Here is a 22,540-nt window from a genome sequence, read left to right as displayed (position 1 = left end):
AGGCTTTGCAACCATTGTCTTGGTGTTGGCAGGAACTGAGCAAGAATCTATGCTCTCTTCCTTCACGGCATTTATCAGAGTTTGCAATTTTACATGTTAACAGGGACAAGCTTTTTTATCCTGTGTATATTCTCTGCCTCTTTCCCTTCCTGCACTCTGCCCCTAAAGAAAATCCTGGCTTGTCCTCTGGGCACACTCCTTTCTCTTCCATCTTGGAGTCAGCGTGGGGAGCTGGGTGTGAAGCTGGAGCAGGAGGCACAGAGAGAAATGCTGGCAGAGCAGGGCAGGGGTGCAGTGGGCGACACCGATGGAGGAGAAGCAGCAGAGAGTTGGAGCCTGTGAAGCAAAAGCAGGTGAGATGCAGGACTCCACTCTGCCAGGCCAGAAGGGAGCCCCCTTGTGGTCAGACCTAACCCTTTCTCAAATTTAACCAAATTTGGATTGTTGTAGAAGCCAAACAGAGCAATCCACAGGCAGTGTGGCCCTACCCGCCTGCCAGCATGTGACTTGTGGACAAGAAGATGTCCATCAGAAAGAAACAAGAATGAAGGGGAGGGCCATGGTAAAAAGCTGGTTTTAAAAAGTCCTAAGGACCTCCCTTGGTGGTCCAGTGGTGAACCCACTGCCAATGCAGGGGACATGCGTTCAATCCCTGGTCCTGGAAGATCTCACATGCCATGAGGCAGCTGAGCCCCTGTGCCACAACTACTAAGTCTGCACTCCGGAGCCTGGGAGCTGCAACTACTGAGCCCATGCACTCTAGAGCCTGTGCTCTGCAACAAGTGAAGCCACCACAATGAGAAACCTGCACATGGAAACTAGAGAGTAGCTCCCAAGGGCCACAACTCGAGAAAGCTTGGGAGCAGCAGTGAAGACCCAGTGCAGCCAAAATAAATAAATAAATAGATTTTAAAAAAATAAAAAGAAAACATTCTGTGATTTTTTTTTTTTTTTAAGTTTTTAAAAAACGGGAGGCTGGCCCCGCTCTGCTTCCACACAGTCGGGGTTTCCGCTTCCCTCCCGGCGCGGGGTGAGAGAGCGCGAGGCCGAGCCTCAGCATCAGCCGCCGCCCCCGCCATGTGGCCCCCAGACCCGGAGCCGGACCCGGAGCCCGAGCCCACCGGCCGCTCCCAGCCCAGCGCGGCCCTTCCCGGGCTCCGTACCTTCCTCGGCTCGCTCAAAGGCCGCCTCCGGCTGGCGGAGACGGGTCTCTCGTCCATCATCTTCGTCTGCTATGGGTCCTCAGCATCTGCCTTCCTCGCGGCGCCCCGGCCGGAGTTCCTGCTGGCCCTCGGCTTCCTCTTCGCTGATGCCATGCAGCTGAATGACAAGTGGCAGGGCTTGCGCTGGCCCATGGTGGACTTCCTCCGCTGTGTCACAGCCGCCCTCGTCTACTTCGCCATCTCCATCACAGCCGTGGCCACATACCCAGATGGGCCTTCCAAAGCAGCCGGGGTGTTTGGCTTCTTTGCCACCGTCGTGTTTGCCATCGACTTCTACCTGAGCTTTAACGACATGGCCAAATTCCTCCAACAAGGGGACTCAGTACACGAGACCACAGCTGACAAGGCAGAAGAAGAGAATTCCGACTCTGACTCGGACTGAAGACCTGCCCTGCCCTGGCACCTGAGCCACGCAGGCCTCTGCTCCCGCACTTTTTGACCAGGCCGGCCAGAGTGTGGCCAGAGAAGCCTGTGGGGAGGGAGGCTGTGATTTCTCCAGCAGCAGTGGGAGTTGCTGACAGAGCAGGCCTCCTTACAGCCCCAAGCAACATTCCTGAGCCCCCGTATACACAATGGCAACCCTTGGCTTAGCACTGTCCAGCCTCTGCTGTGAGGGCATTGTGAATATTCTGCCCCTTCTCATTTCTGCCCCACGACTTTAAGCCCTTTAACCTCTCTGCCAAAAGTAAGCACGGGGGACAGAGCAGATGGAACCTTGTTACCCCATCACAGGGGGCCCTTCATGCTGTGGCGGGTGTGGGGGAGAGAAGCAAGATAAAGACCGCCTGGGCCCCAGTGGTTTCCGTCTGCGGCTGGGGCCCCTGCTCAAGCCAGGCACTTTGTCAAGAATGATCCTTCCAAAAATTCTTTTGTTCAAGGAGCACCAGTTCCCTCTTCATTCTTGAAGCAGGGAGAAAACTAGCCTTTACCCTGTGAACTAGGAGAGTAGGTCCCATTGCCCACCTCACAGTTTTGGAGACCATGATCATGACTTCAGGTGACCTGCCTATTCTGGGTGTACAACTGTTTAAAAGCAAAGCTCGTAGACTAGCTTACCAGGTCCAAAAGATTGAGGGCTCCAAATGACAAGTGGCGGCCACAGCGCCCGGGGCAGCTGGGCAGGCCCAGCCCAACCCTCTTTCCTGGGGCCGTCAGCAGGTGAGAGACTCCCAGGCCCTCAGGACAATGTACTTCTGGACACCTGACCCACATGAGGGGTGAGACGTGCCTTCTGTGTTCACCTAAGGACCTTATGCTGTGCATATATCTTCAGTAGGATTTTGTAACTTTATGTATGATTTTTTTTTTTTAAACATAAAAGCAGCTTCTTCAGTGGCATTTCCTGTGACCCGAGAGACCTTGTGAATGAGCCAGAGTTCTGGACCCATGTTTTGGGCATTTGTAGTCTTCTCTTGCATATGAATCTCCTATCCTGAAAAAAGCCATCATGGATTAAGCCAGACTGTCTTCCTGCAAAATAAATAAATAAATAAAATACAGTTTTTAAAAAACAAAAAAAAAAAGTCCTAAATTGGGGGTTGAGACGGAATGAGGAGGGGCAGCTGCCAGTAGTGAAGAAGAATTTGAGAGTGTCTGAAACTGAGAGAGGTGATTCTAAAGATGTTTTGCTGTGCATTAAGAATGGACTCCTGCAGCCACTGTGGAAAACAGTATGGAGGTTCCTCAAAAAACTAAAACTTGAATTGACATATGATCTAGCAGTCCAGCTCCTGGACTTATATATATATATAAACAAAACTATAATTTGAAAAGATACATGCGGTCCTATGTTCATAGTAGGACTATTTACAATAGTCAAAACATGAAAACAACCTTAATGCCCATCAACAGATGCCATTTGCAGCAACATGGACCTAGAGATTATCATACTAAATGAAGTAAGTCAGACAAACACAAATACCATGTGATATCACATATGTGGAATTTAAAATATGGTACAAATAAACTTATCTACAAAACAGAAACAGACTCACAGGCATAGAGAACATAACCAGAGTTGCCAACAGAGAGAGATGGATTGGGAATTTGGGATGAGCAGATGCAAACTATCATTTTAAATTATTTTTTTTATTGAAAGATAATTGCTTTACAGAATTTCGTTGTTTTCTGTCAAACCTCAACATGAATCAGCCATAGGTATACATACATCCTCTCCCTTTTGAACCTCCCCCCCATCTCCTTCCCCACCCCACCCCTCTAGGTTGAAACAGCTCCTATTTGAGTTTCCTGAGACATACAGCAAATTCCCATAGGCTATCTTTTTTCCATATGGTAATGTAAATTTCCATGTTACTCTTTCCACACATCTCACCCTCTCCTCCCCTCTCCCCATGTCCATAGTCTATTCTCTATGTCTGTTTCCCTATTGCTGCCCTGTAAATAAATTCTTCAGTACCATTTTTCTAGATTCCGTATATATGTGTTAGAATATGATATTTATCTTCCTCTTTCTGACTTGCTTCACTCTGTATAATAGGTTCTACGTTCATTCACCTCATTAGGACTGACTCAAATGTGTTCCTTTTTATGGCTGAGTAATATTCCATTGTGTATATGTACCATAACTTCTTGATCCATTCATCTATCGATGGACATCTAGGTTGCTTCCATGTTCTAGCTATTGTAAATAGTGCTGCAATGACCAGTCAGATACGTGTGTCTTTTTCCATTTTGGTTTTCTCAGAGTATATGCCTAGGAGTGGGATTGCTGGGTCATATGGTGTTTTTATTCCTAGTTTTTTAAGGAATCGCCATACCATCTTCCATAGTGGCTGTATTAATTTATATTCCCACCAACAGTGCAATAGTGTTCCCTTTTCCTACACACCCTCTCCAGCATTTATTGTCTGTAGACTTCTTGATGATGGCCATTCTGACCAGTGTGAGGTGCTATCTCATTGTAGTTTTGATTTGCATTTCTCTGATAAGGAGCAAGGTTGAGAATCTTTCATGTGTTTTTTAGCCATCTATATGTCTTCCTTGGAGAAATGTCTGTTTAGGTCTTTTTCCCACTTTTTGATTGGGTTGTTTGTTTTTCTGGTATTGAGTTGCATGAGTTGCTTGTGTATTTTGGAAATTAATCCTTTGTCAGTTGTTTCATCTGCTATTATTTTCTCCCATTCTGAGGGCTGTCTTTTCACCTTGCTTATAGTTTGCTTTACTGTGTAAAAGCTTTTCAGTTTAATCAAGTCCCACTTGTTCACTTTTGTTTTTATTTCTGTTACTCTAGGAGGTGGGTCATAGAAGTTCTTGCCTTGATTTATGTCATCAAATGTTCTGCCTATGTTTTCCTCTAAGAGTTTTATAGTTTCTGGTCTTACATTTGTCTTTAATCCATTTTAAGTTTATCTTTGTGTATGGTGTTAGTAAGTGTTCTAATTTCATTCTGGACATGTAACTGTCCAGTTTTCCCAGTACCATTTATTGAAGAGGCTGTCTTTGTCCCATTGTATATTCTTGCCTCCTTTATCAAAAATAAGGCACCCATAGGGGCATGGGTTTATTTCTGGGCTTTCTATCTTGTTCCATTGGTCTATGTTTCTGTTTTTGTGCCAATACCATATTATCTTGATGACTGTAGCTTGGTAGTATAATCTGAAGTCAGGAATGTTGATTCCTCCAGCTCCATTCTTCTTTCTCAAGACTGCTTTGGCTATTTGGGGTCTTTTGTGTTTCCATATGAGTTGTGAAATTTTTTGTTCTAGTTTTGTGAAAAATGTCTTTGGTAATCTGATAGGGATTGCATTGAATTTTAGATTGCATTTGGTAGTAGAGTCATTTTCATGATATTGATTCTTCCTACCCAGGAACATGGAATATCTCTCCATCTGTTCATGTCATCTTTGATTTCTTTCATCAGTGTCTTATAATTTTCTGTCTACAGTTCTTTTGTCTCCTGAGGTAAGTTTATTCCTAGATATTTAATTCTTTTTGTTGCATTAAATTTGTTAAATTCATTTGTTGCATTTAATTCTTTTTGTTGCAATTCTTTTTGGTGAATGGGATTGATTTCTTAACTTCTCATTCTGAATTTTCATTGTTAGTATACAGAAATGCAAATGATTTCTGTGTACTGATTTTGTATCCTGCAACTTTGATAAATTCACTGAATAGCTCTAGTAATTTTCTGATACTATCTTTAGGGTTTTCTATGTACAGTATCATGTCATCTGCTAATATCATGTCATCTGCTAACAGTGAAAGCTTTATTTCTTCTTTTCTGACCTGGATTCCTTTTATTTCTTTTTCTTCTCTGATTGCTGTAGCTAGGACTTCCAGAACTATGTTGAATAACAGTGGTGAAAGTGGACACCTTTGTCTTGTTCCTGATCTTAGGGTGAATGCTTTCAGTTTTTCACCATTGAGAATAATGTTTGCTGTAGGCTTATCATATATGGCCTTTACTATGTTGAGGTAGGTTCCTTCTATGCCCATTTTTTGAAGAGTTTTAATCATAAATCGGTGCTGAAATTTGTTGAAGGCTTTTTCTGCATCTATTGAGATGATCATATGGTTTTTATCTTTCAATTTGTTAATATGGTGTATCACATTGATTGATTTCTGTATATTGAAGAATCCTTGCATCCCTGGAATAAACCCAACTTGATCATGGTGTATGAGCTTTTTGATGTGTTGCTGAATTCTGTTTGCTAACATTTTGTTGAGGATTTTTGCATCTATGTTCATCAGTGATATTGGCCTGTCGTTTTCTTTTTTTGTGTGTTGTGTTTGTCTGGTTTTGGTATCAGGGTGATGGTGGCCTCATAGAATGAGTTTGGAAGTGTTCCTTCCTCTGCACTTTTTGGAAAGAGTTTCAGAAGGATAGGCATTAGCTCTTCTCTAAATGTTTGACAGAATTCTCCTGTGAAGCCATCTGGTCCTGGGCTTTTTTTTTTTATGAGATTTTTGATCACAACTTCAATTTCAGTGCTTGTAATTGGGTTGGTCATAATTTCTATTTCTTCCAGGTTCAGTCTTGGAAGATTGAACTTTTCTAAGAATCCATCCATTTCTTCCAGGTTATCCATTTTATTGCCATATAGTTGTTCATAATAGTCTCTTATAATCCTTTGCATTTCTGCATTGTCTGTTGTAACCTCTCCTTTTTCGTTTCTAATTTTGTTGATTTGGTTCTTCTCTTTTTCTTGATGAGTCTGGCTAAAGTTTTGTCAACTTTGTTTATCTTCTCAAAGAAACAGCTTTTAGTTTTATTAATCTTTACTGTTGTTTCTTTCATTTCTTTTTCATTTATTTCTGTTTGGATCTTTATGATTTCTTTCCTTCTACTAACTTTGCGGTTTTTTTGTTCTTCTTTTTCCAGTTGTTTTAGGTGGAAAGTTAGGTTGTCTATTCGATGTTTTTCTTGTTTCTTGAGGTAGGATTATATTGCTATAAACTTCCTTCTTAGAACTGCTTTTGCTGCATCCCATAGGTATTAAATTGTCATGCTTTCATTGTCATTTGTTTCTAGAAATTTTTTTATTTCCCTTTTGATTTCTTCAGTAACGTTGGTTATTTAGAAACGTTGTTTAATCTCCATGTGTTTGTGTTTCTTACAGTTTTTTTTTGCTTGTGATTAATATCTAGTCTTATAGTGTTGCGGAGAAGCCACTCCAGTACTCTTGCCTAGAAAATCCCATGGATGGAGGAGCCTGGTAGGCTGCAGTCCATGGGGTCGCTAAGGGTCGGACACGACTGATCGACTTCACTTTCACTTTTCACTTTCACACATTGGAGAAGGAAATGGCAACCCACTCCAGTGTTCTTGCCTGGAGAATCCCAGGGACTGGGGAGCCTGGTGGGCTTCCATCTATGGGGTCACACAGAGTTGGACACGACTGAAGTGACTTAGCAGCAGCAGCAGCAGCTTATAGTGTTGTGGTCAGAGAAGATGCTTGATATGATTTCAATTTTCTTAAATTTACTGACGTTTGATTTGTGACCCAAGATATGGTCTGTCCTGGAGAATGTTCCATGTGCACTTGAGAAGAAGGTGCACTCTTTTGCATTTGGATGGAATGTCCTGAAGCTATAAATGCGATCCAGCTCATCTAATGTATCATTTAAGACTTGTGTTTCCTTATTAGTTTTCTGATTTGATGATCTGTCCATTGGTGTGAGTGGGGTGTTCAAGTCTACTCTTATTGTGTTACTGTCAATTTCTCCTTTTATGTCTGTTAGTGCTTGTCTTCAAAGAAGGCAATGGCAACCCACTCCAGTACTCTTTCCTGGAAAATCCCACGGACAGAGGAGCCTGGTAGGCTGCAGTCCATGGGGTCGCAAAGAGTCAGACACAGCTGAGTGACTTCACTTTCACTTTTCACTTTCACGCATTGGAGAAGGAAATGGCAACCCACTCCATTGTTCTTGCCTGGAGAATCCCAGGGACGGCGGAGCCTGGTGGGCTGCCATCTATGGGGTCACACAGAGTCAGACATGACTGAAGCAACTTAGCTGCAGCAGCTGTAGTGTTTGTCTTATGTATTGAGGTGCTTCTATGTTGCGTGCATAGATATTTACAATTGTTATGTCTTCTTCTTGGATTGATCCCTTGATCATTATATAGTGTCCTTCCTTATCTCTTATAGTCTTCTTTATTTTAATATCTATTTTGTCTGATATGAGGGTTGCTACTCCAGCTTTCTTTTGCTTCCCATTTGCATGGAATATATTTTTCCATCCTCTCACTTTCAGTCTATACATGTCCTTAGGTCTGAAGCGGGTTTCTTGTAGACTGCATATATATGGGTCTTGCTTTTGTATCCATTCAGCCAGTCTGTGTCTTTTCCTTGGAGCATTTAGTCCATTTACATTTAAAGTAATTTGGATGTGAGAGTTGGACTGTGAAGAAAGCTGATCGCTGAAGAATCGATGCTTTTGAACTGTGGTGTTGGAGAAGACTCTTGAGGGTCCCTTATACTGCAAGGAGATCCAACCAGTCCATTCTAGAGGAGATCAATCCTGGGTGTTCATTGGAAGGACTGATGCTAAAGCTGAAACTGCAATACTTTGGCCACCTCATGCGACGAGTTGACTCACTGGAAAAGACTCTGATGCTGGGAAAGGTTGGGGGCGGGAGGAGAAGGGGACGACCGAGAATGAGATGGCTGGATGGCATCACCGACTCTGTGGACATGAGTTTGAGTGTACTCTGGGAGTTGGTGATGGATAGGGAGGCCTGGCGTGCTGTGATTCATGGGGTCGCGGAGAGTTGGACACGACTGAGCGACTGAACTGAACTGAACTGATGTTCCTATTGACGTTTTCTTATTTGGGGTTGATTTTGTAGATCTTTTTTCTTCTCTTGTATTTCTTGACTATATAAGTCCCTTTAACATTTGTTGTGAAGCTGCTTTGGTGATACTGAATTCTCTTAACTTTTGCTTGTTTGAGAAGTTTTTATTTCTCCATCAATTTTGAATGTGATCCCTGTTGGGTACAGTAATCTTGGTTGTAGATTTTTCCCTTTCAGTACTTTAAATATATCCTGCCATTCCCTTCTGGCCCACAGAGTTTCTGCTGAAAGATCAGCTGTTAAGCATATGGTATTTCCTTTGTATGTTACTTGCTGCTTCTCCCTTGCTGCTTTTAATATTCTTTCTTTGTGTTTAGTCTTTGTTAGTTTGATTAGTGTCTTGGCATGTTTCTCCTTCGGTTTTATCCTGTATGGGACTCTTTGTACCTCTTGGACTTGATTGACTATTTCTTTTTCCACGTTGGGGAAATTTTCAACTATAATCTCTTCAAAATTTTTCTCATACTCTTTCTTTTTGTCTTCTTCTTCTGGGACCCCTATAATTTGAATGTTGGTGCATTTGATATTGTCCCAGAGGTCTCTGAGATTATCCTCAGTTCTTTTCATCTTTTTACTTTATTCTGCTCTTCAGAAGTTATTTCCACCATTTTATCTTCCAGCTCATTGATTCATTCTTCTGCTTCAGATATTCTGGTATTGATTCCTTCTAGAGTATTTTTAATTTCAGTAATTGTATTGTTCGCCTCTGCATGTTTATTCTTTAATTCTTCTAGATCTTTGTTAATTGATTCTTGCATTTTCTACACTTTGTTTTCAAGGTTTTTGATCATCTTTACTATCATTATTCTGAATTCTTTTTCAGGTAGCTTGCCTATTTCCTCTTCATTTATTTGGACTTCTGTGTTTCTGGTTTGTTCCTTCATTTGTGTAGTATTTCCCTGTCTTTTCATTTTGTTTTTTTAACTTATTGTGTTTGAGGTCTACTTTTCCCAGCCTTCATGGTTGAATTCTTTCTTCCTTTTGGTTTCTGTCCTCCTAAGGTTGGTCTAGTGGTTTGTTTAAGCTTTGTATAGGGTGAGATTTGTGCTGAGTCTTTTTGTTGTTGTTATTTTTTTGTTTATTTGTTTGTTTTTCCGCTGATGGGCAAGGCTGAGTGAGGTGGTAATCCTGTCTGATGGTTATTGGGTTTGTATTTTTATTTTGTTTTTTGTTTAGATGAGGCATCCTGCACAGGGTGCTACTGGTAGTTGGGTGATGCTGGGCCTTGTATTCATGTGGTTTCCTTTGTGTGAGTTCTCACTATTTGATACTCTCTAGGGTTAGTTCTCTGGGAGTTTAGGGTCTTGGAGTCAGTGCTCCTACTCCAAAGGCTCAGGGCTTGACTTCTGGTCAAGAAGGAAGATTCCACAAGTGGTTTGTATGGCATTAAGTGAGATTAAAATAAATACCCCAAAACAATAAACCAAAGATGAACCTCAGAGAAATGATAGTTACAAAATCAAGCAAATAATAATTAAAATGGAATATACACATATACATATACACCCATAAGCAAAGTCAAAACAGTTCAACAAAAATAAAGTACAATAGATTGATCTGGCGAACAGAGGAAATAAATTTTATTTACTAGTTAAGAACAAAACTAACTAAAGCACAAGCTAGAAAACAAAACTAAAGCAAGGTGCCAAGTGGGGAATAAAGCAATGGAAATAAAACTAACACATATGTTGAGAGGAATGGAAAGAAAAACTAGATATGCAAAGTTAAACAGAGGTAGATGAAGAAGATTTATATCCATTAAAGATTAACTGCAAGGGGAAAAGAACAGTAGGAAAAGCAAACAAAGAAATAAATGTAGAAAAAAATATAATAGGTTTAAAAAATTAAAATTAGGTCAGAGCAAAAAACGAGTAGTGGGGAGCGGCAGTGGCAGCAGCAGGGCCAACGGGACGCATGGGTGGTGGCGTCACCATGTCACACTGCCACAGCCATGGCGGGGCCGGGGGCCGCTGCGCTGCCAAATGGGAGGAGCTGCCAGAGCAGTGCAGCCTAGCCTACGGCCTGTACCTGTCCATCGACCTATAACGGCTGCAGTGCCTCAATGAGAGCTGCGAAGGCAGTGGCCTCCTCGTCCTCAAGCCGTGGGAGGAGCGGACAGATGGCTCCAAGTTTGTTGAAAATGATGCAGATGAACAGCTTCTGTTTAATATTCCATTTACAGGCAATGTCAAGCTCAAAGGCATCATTATAATGGGAGAAGATGATGACTCACACCCCTCTGAGATGAGACTGTACAAGAACATTCCACAGATGTCTTTTGATGGTATAGACAGGGAGCTAGATCAGACCTTTAGTCTGAACCCAGATCTTACAGGGGAATTAGAGTATGCTACAAAAATGTCTCGTTTTCCAAATGTCTATCCTCTCTCAATTCATATTTCAAAAAACTTAAGAGCCAATAACACAAAGGTCTTTTATATTGGACTGAGAGGAGAAGGGACTGAACTTCGCTGACATGAGGTGACCATCTGTGATTATGAAGCATCAGCCAATCCAGTCGACCGCAGTGTCTATCAGGTTACCCCACAGACACACTTTATTTCCTAAGGGCTGGCCAAGACTCCCACAGAGGGGTTGTGTTGGTGAAAAGTATGACATCCTGCTGGGAAGGACAAAGAGAGATGGGGCTCCAAAGAGAGTTGGCTGTCACAACCTCTTTCAAGCTTTGTCTTTAGGGCTTGCTGCAGAAACCTGGCCTATGGAAGACACCACACCCCCAGGAAGTGTTGTGTGGGTGCCAAGGGACAATCCTAGTTCTCTGGAACCCTACAGAAATTGGGTCTTGGGCTGGTCAGTATCTGGAAGCCATGGATAATGCCTGCCTTTCCAGTTTATGTGGCCATGGGATCCCCAGTGTCTTGTTGCTCTGTGGCAGGATTATGGTGTGACTTGTTTTTTAAAATGGAAACTATTCCTGGGCTGCAGTAAACTCTCTGAAGCCTCAGCATTGTGTTTGCCTTAACCATCAGAAGGGTCTCCAACTAGAAATACTTGTCCCTGCTTGCTACTTCTCCCTATCATTTTTCAACGTTCTTGTCAAATTGCCCAGCTTGGAGTTGTCTGTCATGCACCAGTGTCCCACGTTATAGCTTGAAGAGCAGGAATCTCCTGATGTTGGTTTATAGCTTGAGAGGGTCTTTTTTCCTATTGTCCAGGTAAGCAGTCTGAGGAGAGCATGGGCATTGTTTCTGTGTTTGTGGGTATCCTGGCCAGGGTAAGATTGGGATTTTGATATGCTTCTCTTTGGACATCCTTAATGTTTATCATCTTCTAACTAGTGTTGTAAGCCCAGTGGCAGAATTTGGAGATCTCGGTTCTTCTGTTCATGGCTTTTTATTCACTGTGACTAATAAGCTTCCTCATAAATCCTTGCCAGACTTAAAAAAAATTAAAATTATAAAAAAGAGAAAAGAAAAAAAAGGAAGAAGAAAGAAAAAAGGAAAACTCCACAAAACTGCAAAAGCCCAACGTAGAGGCAGAGGTTTATAGCAAAATAAAAAGTGTGATTTAATACATACATATACAAATACACCCATAAGCAAAATAAAACAGTCCAACAACAAAAAAAAAGTATAACTGATTGACCTGGCGAACAAAGGAAACCAAAAATCACATCTACCAGTTAAGAACAAAACTAACTAAAGCACAAACTGGAAAACAAAACTAGAGCAAGGTGCCAACTGGGGAATAAAGTTATGAAAATAAAACTAACAAATATGTTGAGAGGCAAGGAAAGAAAGAAAAGAAAGAAAGAATAGATATGCAAAGTTAAACAGAGGTAGATAAAGAAGATTTATATACATTAAAGACTAACTTGAAGGGGAAAAGAACAGTAGGAAAAGCAAACAAAGGAATAAATCTATAAAAAATAATAACAGGTTTAAAAAATTAAAACAAGAGAAAATTTTTTAAAAAAAGGAAAACTCTGAAGAACTGCAAAAGCCCAACGGAGAAGCAGAGATTTATAACAACAATAAAAAATGTGACTGAGGAAGAAAAAAAAAAGCTCAAAAGCTTAATTAGATTTCATAGTGCCAATAAAATCGACAACTACAACAGAGGGGGAGAAAAGGACAAAAAAAAAAAAAAAAGAAAATCCAAAAGAATCTATAGAATAAATCAAACCATAAGAATAATAAGTGTTTTTCTTGAGTCACAACTGTCAGAGTCCTTTCCCTTCCTGAGAGTTGCAGTCCATCTCACCTCCCTAGGATGCCCTCTAACTCTGTGCTGATCTCTGGATCTGCTGTGGGGGCAACTCAGATTCTAATCTGGTCCTGCTCCTGTGTGTTCTTGCCTCCAATGTCCACAGCTATCAAAACTAGTGCCTTTTCTTTTGTGGGAGCTCTCAATGTCCTTTTATATATGCCATAGATACAGAGTCTGCCTAGTTGATCATGTGGATTTAATCTGCAGCTCGTGTATCTGGTGGGAAGGTTTCTGGTCGTCTTCCTTAGCCACACTGCCCCTGGGTTTCAATTATGGTTTTATTTCCACCTCTGCACATGGGTTGTCCACTGGGGTTTGCTCCTGAGGCTGCCCTGGAGGACTTGGGTTTGCCCCTGTGAGGGCCAGCTGTGGGGGTGGTGCAGCTGCTTGGGTCACAGTCGCAGCACCAGGTACTCCGGGGAGTTGGCAGCTATGGCAGCAGGAAATAGTGCTCTAGAGGGGTATGGCAACCAGTATTGGCCAATACGCTCCAGTATTCTTGCCTGGAGAACACCTTCCATGACAGAGAAGCCTGGCAGGCCACAGTCTACAGGGTCGCAAAGAGTCAGACACGACCAAAGTGATCCTGCGCACATAGATGCAAGATTATTTTTGCCTGTGGCAGCTCTACCCCAGTAAGAGTTGAGCATGAAGGTGACGCAGCTGCTTGACTTGCAGGGACCCTGGCAGTGCCAAGTGTGCAGGGACATGGACCGCCTCCACTGCAGGAGTTATGGCCCTATCAGAGTCTTTTCTTGAGCCTCTTGTAGCTGGTGATCAGAAGGCCTCTTTGGCCAGTCTTTCTCTGTAGCTTTGCCCGTTCAGGCACTTAGAGGGCTCCCTTGCCTGGGTCCTTCTCTGTAGTTCAACGCATCAGGCACATAGAGGGGCCCTCCTGGCTGGGGTCCTACACTGTAGATCAGCATGTCAGTCACTTAAAGGGGCACCCTGGGTGGGGTCCTACTCTGTAGTTGGGAGCACCAGTCACTTAAAAGAGCACTCTGGGTGGGGTTCTACTCTGTAGTTCAGTGCATCAAACGTTTGATGGGCCAGTCTCTATTGTTCAGCGGCCGATGCTGGCATGTGGGGAGAGAGAGAGGCTATGGTGATGGTTCCACCCGCTACGCGTGACTCAGCAGTATCGCCTTGCTTCCATGGCTGCCTGGCTTTCCTCCACCGGCATTTCCCACCACGATCTCCTCCCTCACGTCTCCTCAATTCATCTCTCCACAGTCAACAGCAGCCCTCGCCCTGGGATTGCTCCACAATCCCTAAACTCCAGCTCCCAGCTGCTGCACCTTCTAGGAGACCCGTTTTCCCGTCCAGGGTATGTATGACTGCGGCAAGGACTGTCTGATTCTCATTCCATTTAGGCTGCCGCAGATCAGCTGTTTCACTCTCAGCCTTAGACGATTCTCCTCTGACTCAGACAGCTGCCCCGATGTGGGGATCAGACCCCTGCTTCAGTTTCCCCACCCACCGAGGGCAGGTCCAGTCCTACTAACACTCCTGTTTTTCCCCCTAGTTCCTTCATCATACCGAGTTTTGCGTGGTTCTACATATTCTTTTCCACTGGTCAGGAACTCTTGTCCACTCTCAGCTGGTGTTTTGCATGAAGTTCTGTGTCTGAAGGTGTATTCCTGGTGGATCTGTGGAGAGAGATGTACTCCATGTCCACCTACTCCGCTGCCATCTTGTTCCTCCAAACTATTTTATATACATATAAAATGTGTATTTGTTTCTGAATCTCCAGAAACTAATGCACATTGTAAATCAACTCTACATCAATAAAGTAAATTAAAAAAAGAAAACCTGTGAAATCTTGGGCTAGTCATCTAGATAAGTGTAGGTTGCCTATAAAATGGGACTCAATAATATTTTTTTAAAATGTCTTGGAGTTGTGAATTTCAAATATGATAAAATTATTTGAATCCTTTAAAAAGAAAATGAACTCCCCACTTGGATGTTACCTCGAGAGACTGAATGAAGAATCTAATTCTTTGGGTTGTTCTTTGGTTGGCAGACTGTTGTTCTGTGCTGCCTCCACATCATGAAGGGTCACGTAGCTGCAGGCCTTCTCCAAAGATGACTCACACCTCTGTGTGAGGGGCCGTGAGCCACCTGAGGGCAGGATGAGGGCCTGTTAAACTATTTGCTGAGTGAGTTCCTCTGCCTTAGACCTGGTTCTTTTTTCAAGAGCTACAAATTTAGTTCAATTTCACTTTCCCCTGGGCTAATCAGCACAATCAGTCCTGGAAGAAAGCAGAGCCATCCACCCATTAACAGAGAGTAGACTGCTCCTGAAGCCACATCCTGGCTCCAGCTGGGCTGGTGTTCCAGTGACAGGAAATGGCCTGAAGAAAACATTCTGTGCCCCATTCCTTGGACCAAGGTTCTTAATTAGTTCTCCCAGAGGCTACTCACAAGAGGCAGGCTTACTGTCCTCCCTTCACCTGTAGTAAGCATACATGGTTATCCATGTAGAAAGCTACTCCAAAACTTAGTGATCTAAAGCAACAAACAACTACTATCTGAGTTTCTAATTGTCAGGAATCTGGGAGCAGCTTAGCTGGGTGCATCCGATTTCAGGTCTCACAAGGCTGAGGTCAAGATGTCAAGCTGGGGCTGGAGCCTTCTCAAAGCTTAACTGAGAGAGGATCTACTTCCAAGCTGAATTTCCTGGCTGTTGGCCAGAAACGTCACTCACTAGCCAAGTGGGTCTCTCCTTAGGGCCTCTCACAGCATGGCAGCAGGCTTCCTTCATAGCCAACCAGGGAGAGAGCCAGTCTTCGTGACCCAATCTCAGCAGTGATGGCCCATGAATTGTCCTGTATCCTGTGTATTAGAAAGAAATCCATCTCACACACAGGGGGAGGAAATCCACAGGGCTTGAATGCCAGAAAGCAAGGATCCTTGGAAGTTTTAATCCAGCCTTGTTATTTTGGGGCCCACAGGGGTACAGGCAGTGATGTAATGGTCATATGCCTCTGGACATAACTCTGGTATATCTCTTTTAATAAGTTGGAAAGTACACATAATTGTATCAACCATCTTCCTACAAAAGCAAGCACTGATGTAGTTACACACCTGCACCATGGACATAAACCATATCCTGGGGAAAGTTGAGTTATACTGTAGTTTGTTGAGAGTAAGCCTGAGACATACATGCAGTGTATTTTCTCCACATTCTCCTGTGACCCCCTGGACTTGAGTTCTGGTTCTACCTTATACCAGCTGTGTGACTCTGGGCAAGTAACTTCCCTGAAGCTCCATTTCCTCATCCAGGGACAGAGAGGTAATAACAGAATTCATGCCACTGGGTTTGGGGTGGGATTAAATGAAAATAATTATACATATAAAGGGGCTTCCCAGGTGGCTCTGCTTGCCAATGCAGGAGATGCAGGTTCAACCCTGGGTCGGAGATCTCCTGGAGGAGGAAATGGCAACTCATTCCAATATTCTTGCCTAGAAAAACTCATGGACAGAGGAGCTTGGCAGGCTACAGTCCATCGGTCTCAAAGAGTCAGACACAACTGAGCACAGCATATACACACACACATAAAGACCCAGCACTGTGCCTGGCACATGATATGTATTAAAGAAATGCTGGGGCTTATATCATTATTATTCCATTGCTATTTAACCTAATGTATTCTGTTTCAGACTTTCTGCTCTTAAAGCCTGGCTTGGCTCCCTTTAAAATTTAACAAAAGCTGCTGCTAAGTTGCTTCAGTCGTGTCCTACTCTGTGGGACCCCATAGATGGCAGCCCACCAGGCTCCTCCGTCCCTGGGATTCTCCAGGCAAGAACACTGGAGTGGGTTGCCATTGCATTCTCCAATGCATGAAAGTGAAAAGTGAAAGTGAAGTCACTCAGTCGTATCCGACTCTTAGCGACCCCACAGACTGCAGCCCACCAGGCTCCTCCATCCATGGGATTTTCCAGGCAAAAGTACTGGAGTGGGTTGCCATTGCCTTCTCCTAACAAAAGCTAGTCAATGCTAAAAACCCATGGACAGTTTTTTATGACACCAATAGGTGTAAGTTATAATCACAGTCTTTGGATATCTGATGCTGGTGGATGGCATCAAAATACAGCATTAAAAAAAAATACAACATCTCAAGAACAGGTGACTGCAGAAATTTTAGGAGACAAAACATTATAGATTGGGAGACGAGGAGTTGAATTTTCACATTTCACCTCTTTAATCTTTGCCTGCATTTTGAATGGGTGATTTCTGAGTGAATCCACACAGAGAAAGAAAATATGGTCTGATATCTTGTCGCTTGGGTTCAAGGCCCTGATGGCCCATAGACACTCTGTTTCCCAAAGTTATAATCTGGACTTAAGCACACTGTCTTTTACTGCTTGCCCCAGGCACTATTCATTGCATTCCAAAAGTTTAGAAATACATGGGTGGACACATGATCTACGAAATAACTGTTGACTTCTCCATGTGCTTTGGGAAGGGGCTAAGGAGGACAAAGGCACTTTTTTTCCCCTTTCTCTCTCAACTTTTTTTTCCTCTGAGAAGCCGCAGAATTTTGACCCACTTCACATCTGCCTCCTGCCTCTGGTTTTGAAATCTGCAGCCTGATGGCTTGTTTGCTTGTTAGCATGAAAGGCTTGCTCTGGGTCTGTGCTTGCTTGTTAGTAAAGAACCAACAAGCGTTGCCGTCCAAAGGTAATCACAGACTGAAATCACTTCCAGATGCCAAACCCCACTGCTGATGGTGAAAGCAGACTTTACGATTGCAGCGGACCAGGTACTTGATGGCTCTCACCCAATCCTGTTGGGGTTTTGAACATGCACGTGTGTTCCCCTCCTTTCTTTTCCCTTGCCCCCCCTTTTTTTCCCTCTCTGCCATTCCTTGCTTTCCTCAGTCGTGAATCAATTTTAACCTGAAGAGCAAAATCAAAACTGGATACAGCCCAGACTCAATTCTGCCACAAGCATCTGAACTGCTGTCACCCTGGGACCTGTTAGGTGATGAGAGCTCCCAGTTACAGCTGCAGCCACCAGGGAGAGGAGTGGCTCTTTCTTCCAGCCCCATCCTCGCAGGCTTTTAGACAGCCTATCCCAGGCAAACTGCAAACATGGAGAATACTGTTCCTCGGGCAATTAGTGCAGCTGGGACCAGAGGGATTATCCTGCCTCCAGAAAAAGGATCACTGCTCACATTCAACTCAGAAATAAGGCTGGTTGGCAGAGCTGGAACTCACACTGGTGGACTATGTGCACTCAGCAGGGACCTGGGAGACTCTGGTTTCCATCCCTACAAGCTGAGACATGAGAGCTTTCTGCAGAGAGTTTGAGAAAAGAAAAAGGTAGAGGAGGAGAGGGAGAAAGCAAAGCTAAAAGGAAAACAAGGACTCAGTACTAACAACATTCTCAGTTATGTAATTAAAGTGCTGAAGTCTGAGAAAGAACAGAATCAAGATTTTCAAAAGAGGAACTGATCATAGACGTACTGATTTTCTCCCCTCAAAGAGTGAGTACCATGAAATTCAATTTCAAGTTCCATCCGAGTCTACCCACTGAAAGGACATAAATGGCAGAATCTTTCCTTCATTCACTCATTAGTCTCCTTCTCCAAAGCTCCAGGTAGACCTGGCATTTGTGAAGACAAGAATCTGTATGATTTGATTATATGCACATAGATAATACCCAAAGAAACATTTGTATATTAGCCAGTAGAAAAAAAATTTTTAATCCCTCATTTTGGCTTATGTGTAGTTAGTATACTTAAGTTATTACTTCCCTTGTGAATAATTCATTAAAATTTAAATATAACACAAATGTATTTCTTCCCAGGCACAACAGCATGCGGCTTGCACTCAACCACTTATTCCCAGATGTTTATACCAACAGGGTCCAAGAACTCCATAAAACTAGGATAATAGCACATTGAAAATATCTGGCCACAACCCATAAAAGGACGTGCATAATAAAACTGCTCCCACCCACCCCCATCCTCCCACCGACGCAAAATTTCCAAATGTTTCAAAGTAATTTTCTAAAGGTATAGTGGGAATAGATGCCCCAAATCCTATATTCTCATATTACTGAGACCTGACTTCAAGATCAAATTGAAGAAGTACATGTATCCAAACCCTTTAAACAGAATCTCTTAAAAGTGAGTCCTGAAAAAAATAATCTTAAATGGCTGGTGAGCAGTTTGTTTCACTGTAAGGAAAAAGGGGAGGAGTGTGTGTAAGATGCCCAAAGTGATGAATGTATTCTCCAAATGGCCAGGTTTTCACCACCTTATTAATATCTATGTGCTTAAAAGGTTAATTATACAACAAAAGAAAACTGTTTGTTAATGCTACTTTTCCCCTTTATTTTGTTTTGGGAATATTAATTATTTTATATCAGTCCCTTAAGCAGCTACGCACCTTAGATGCATAATACTTTACACCAAACAAATAGCAAAACACTCTAGTTCATTCATTTCTGGATTCCTGTTAGAAATAAGGGGCATCCGAAAACTGACCAGTTCAGTGCCTAGGCAGTCAGCTGTTGGGCCTCATCTACTTAAGAGGATAGAATTAGGTACATAAAGGAGAAAACTCTGCTTCTGTGTCAAGGGAGGTAATAGGACAATAATAGGAAACTGGTTAGAATGATAAATAGGAGGAAGACGCGATAAATGAACAAGTCCATAGCATATCTTGGCCACCCAGAAAGGTATGAATAGTAATGTACTCAGGGAGCTATAAAAGATGACAGACTTGTGTCTGACAATGAAATAAGGCAGTGGACAGACAGGGGAGGGGTGTAATCTGCTGTAAAGTAGAAACAAACTGAATTTGATGTCAGAAAATCTGGGATCCAGTTAGGCTTTTCCTGTTAGTAGTCATGTGGCTTAGGCTTAGTTACCTCATCTACAATCTTGTGATAATTGCTCCTATTTTGGATGCTTGCTGAAGAGACCAAGAGGGGCTAAGAGGCTTTGCAAGTTGCAAAGTAGTCTGTGTATCTGCCCTACCAGAGTGGGTGACATTGTATAAAGAGGCAGCTGACAAAAGAAAAGTTTTTATTTCATCAAAACCTGGAACCCAGTTTCATTTTTATTTATACCTAACACATCCCTAAAAAGATGCTGTCCATCTCTCTGTCTGTTAAATGGGGGTTGCGATATTTGACTTCTGTGGTTGTTGCATAAATAAATGAGAGCTACTAGAGATTCGTAGAGGATAAGGTGCTACTCAAACTCAAGGCTTCATTACACTTTGGTGAAACACAACACATGCTCATTCACTCATTCACTTATTCAACAGACATCATTCTTGAGCATTAAACGACACCAGGCTCTGCCACACTGAACAAATATTATGGTGAATAAGACCTGACCTTATCCTCATAAGGCTTTAGTCAAGTTTCTTAAGCAAATGACTTGCAAAGTAGAAGACCACATTTTTAAACCACAAATATTTACAGTATGTTACCATACATATACTTTAACACAGAGTCAAGAATATTTAGTAGAAAAATAACTAGATAAGAAATTAGGAGATGAGGATTTGGTTTCAGATCTTTGGTACATCAGTCAAAGTCAGTCAAAGCCTTTGTACCCCTGTTTTTCCATCAATAGGAAATAAGGGCCTATGTGCTTCAAAGGCATTATCTTAAGTGGGTAGGTGCCTTTATTCCAAATCTAACAGATTAGACTACTGGACAATGGATCTGATTTCTTTAAAAAGTCAATGGCATGAAGAAAAAAAGAGAAAGAAGGTGGCATTAAAAGATACCTGAGAGATATAACAACTAAATAACATGTAGACTTTAAATAATCACCTGTAACAGAGTTTCTGAAATAACTGTGGAAATTTGAACACTGTCTGAGTTTTGAATGATACCACAGAAATACTGATGATTTTTTGTTAGGTATGATAATAGTAATATGAGTTTATAAGAAATGGCCCATGATTTTTAGCATATGTAAGAATGAAATGGCTTAACACCTGGACTGATAGAAAATAAAATACTAAATAATCAAAAGGTTAATTATATAACAGAAGAAAAGAAACAAAAGTCTTCCACAAACATGTGCATATACAGACCGATCTTACAGCCAGCATTACTCTCATTTTTTCTCTCACCTGATACACAAAGTATATTACCAAACTCATTGAGGTGGAAATACTTTCTTAATTACTTGAGTTAAATTTGGTGTGGGGAAAGAACATAGGAAAGAAAGTTTCCAAACTTACTTCTTTGTGATAAGATTTCATTAAAGTCATGGGTGCTAGACTCGAACTGGGTAATTGAGAAAACATGGGGGCTTCTAGCACTATATCTGGCTTTGGTATGGTTGCAAAGTTGTGGGAGGGAGGATAAAAATCGTCAAATTCTTCCACAAATGCCTTCTGACTCAGTAGATCAAAATTAGTAATGCATTTTTTGAGTTTGCATATTTAAACTAGACATGTATGTCTTTGCTTATCTAGGACTGACTGGCTGCTGAAATAGGGTAATTTGCATTGTCTTACATGGTCACTACTCCAAGTGTAGTCCTTTCACCAGCAGTATTGGCATCACCTGGGAGCTTGTTAGAACTGCAGTAGGTCTGACTCCACCCCAGACTTAATGATTTGAAATCTACATTTTATCTAAAACAAAAGGATTAAAAAATGGGCAGAAGACCTGAAAAAACAGTTCTCCAAAGAAGACATACAGATGGCCAACAAGCACATGGAAAGATGATCAACACTGCTAATCACCAGAGAAATGCAAATCAAAAGGAGATATCACTTCACACCTGTCAGAATGGCTACCATCAAAAAGTGTACAAATACCAAACATTGACAAGGATGCAGAGAAAAGGGAACCCTCACACACTGCTGGTGGGAATGTAAATTGGTTAACTATGAAAAACCATATGGAGGTGACTCAAGAAACTAAACACAGTACTACCATATGACTCAACAATTCCTCAGCTGGGTATATATCTCAAGAAAGTGAAAACATTAATTCAAAAAGATACATGTACCCCAGTGTTCATAGCAGCATTATTGACAGTAGCCAGGAGAAGGAAGCAACCTAAATGAATGGATAAAGAAGATGTGGTATATATACAATGGAATACTACTCGGACATTACAAAAAAGAATCAGATTTGCCATTTGCAACAACATGGATGGATCTAGAGGGTATTATGCTTAGTGGAATTAGAGGAAGACAAATAGTGTATTCTATCACTTATATGTGGAATCTAAGAAAATAAAACGAATGAAAGCAACAAAACAAACTCCCAGGGAACAAACTAGTGGTTACCAGTGGGGAGAGCGGAAGGAGGAGGGGCAAGATAGGGTAGAAGATTAAAAGGTACAAGCGACTATGTATATAATAAATAAGTTACAAGGATATATTATATAGCATAGAGAATATAGTCAATATTTTATAATATTTAAATGGAGTATAATCTTTAAAATTTGTGAATCACTACCTTGTACACCTGAAACCAATATCAGTAAATCAATTATACCTCAATTTTCAAAAGGAAATGTACATTTTAACAAGATCTCCAGTTGTCTTATGGTCATTATTGAGACACTTTGCCTTAGAATCTAAGACTTGGATAATTATCAAAAAGAATACAAAGAATACATGTCATTATTGTTATTTGTGTGAAGCAGCTTCCAGGAGAATCATATCAAAATAGCATTCATGTTTTGAGATAGTGACACAGTGGAAGAGTTTGCCTTACATGCACAGTCTCCAAAAATTATCCACCTATATTTATGGACGCAGCTGCTGTCTGTAGTCT

General features: G+C 41.9%; 2 pseudogenes; both read left to right on the top strand.

The window, feature by feature from the left end:
* Positions 1 to 1,077: 1,077 nt before the first annotated feature.
* Positions 1,078 to 1,688, top strand: LOC129550146 (CKLF-like MARVEL transmembrane domain-containing protein 3 pseudogene; annotated as a pseudogene).
* An 8,782-nt stretch (positions 1,689 to 10,470) lies between these two features.
* On the top strand, positions 10,471 to 11,106 carry LOC129550147 (PITH domain-containing protein 1 pseudogene; annotated as a pseudogene).
* Positions 11,107 to 22,540: the final 11,434 nt, after the last annotated feature.

This window comes from Moschus berezovskii, chromosome 21, assembly GCF_049115385.1.
Source record: "Moschus berezovskii isolate FMDL1 chromosome 21, NW_MosBer_1.0, whole genome shotgun sequence".
In the NCBI taxonomy this organism is placed as follows: domain Eukaryota; kingdom Metazoa; phylum Chordata; class Mammalia; order Artiodactyla; family Moschidae; genus Moschus; species Moschus berezovskii.
The sequence above is the reverse complement of the archived record's forward strand: the minus strand, read 5'-3'. Positions and strand labels throughout refer to the sequence as shown.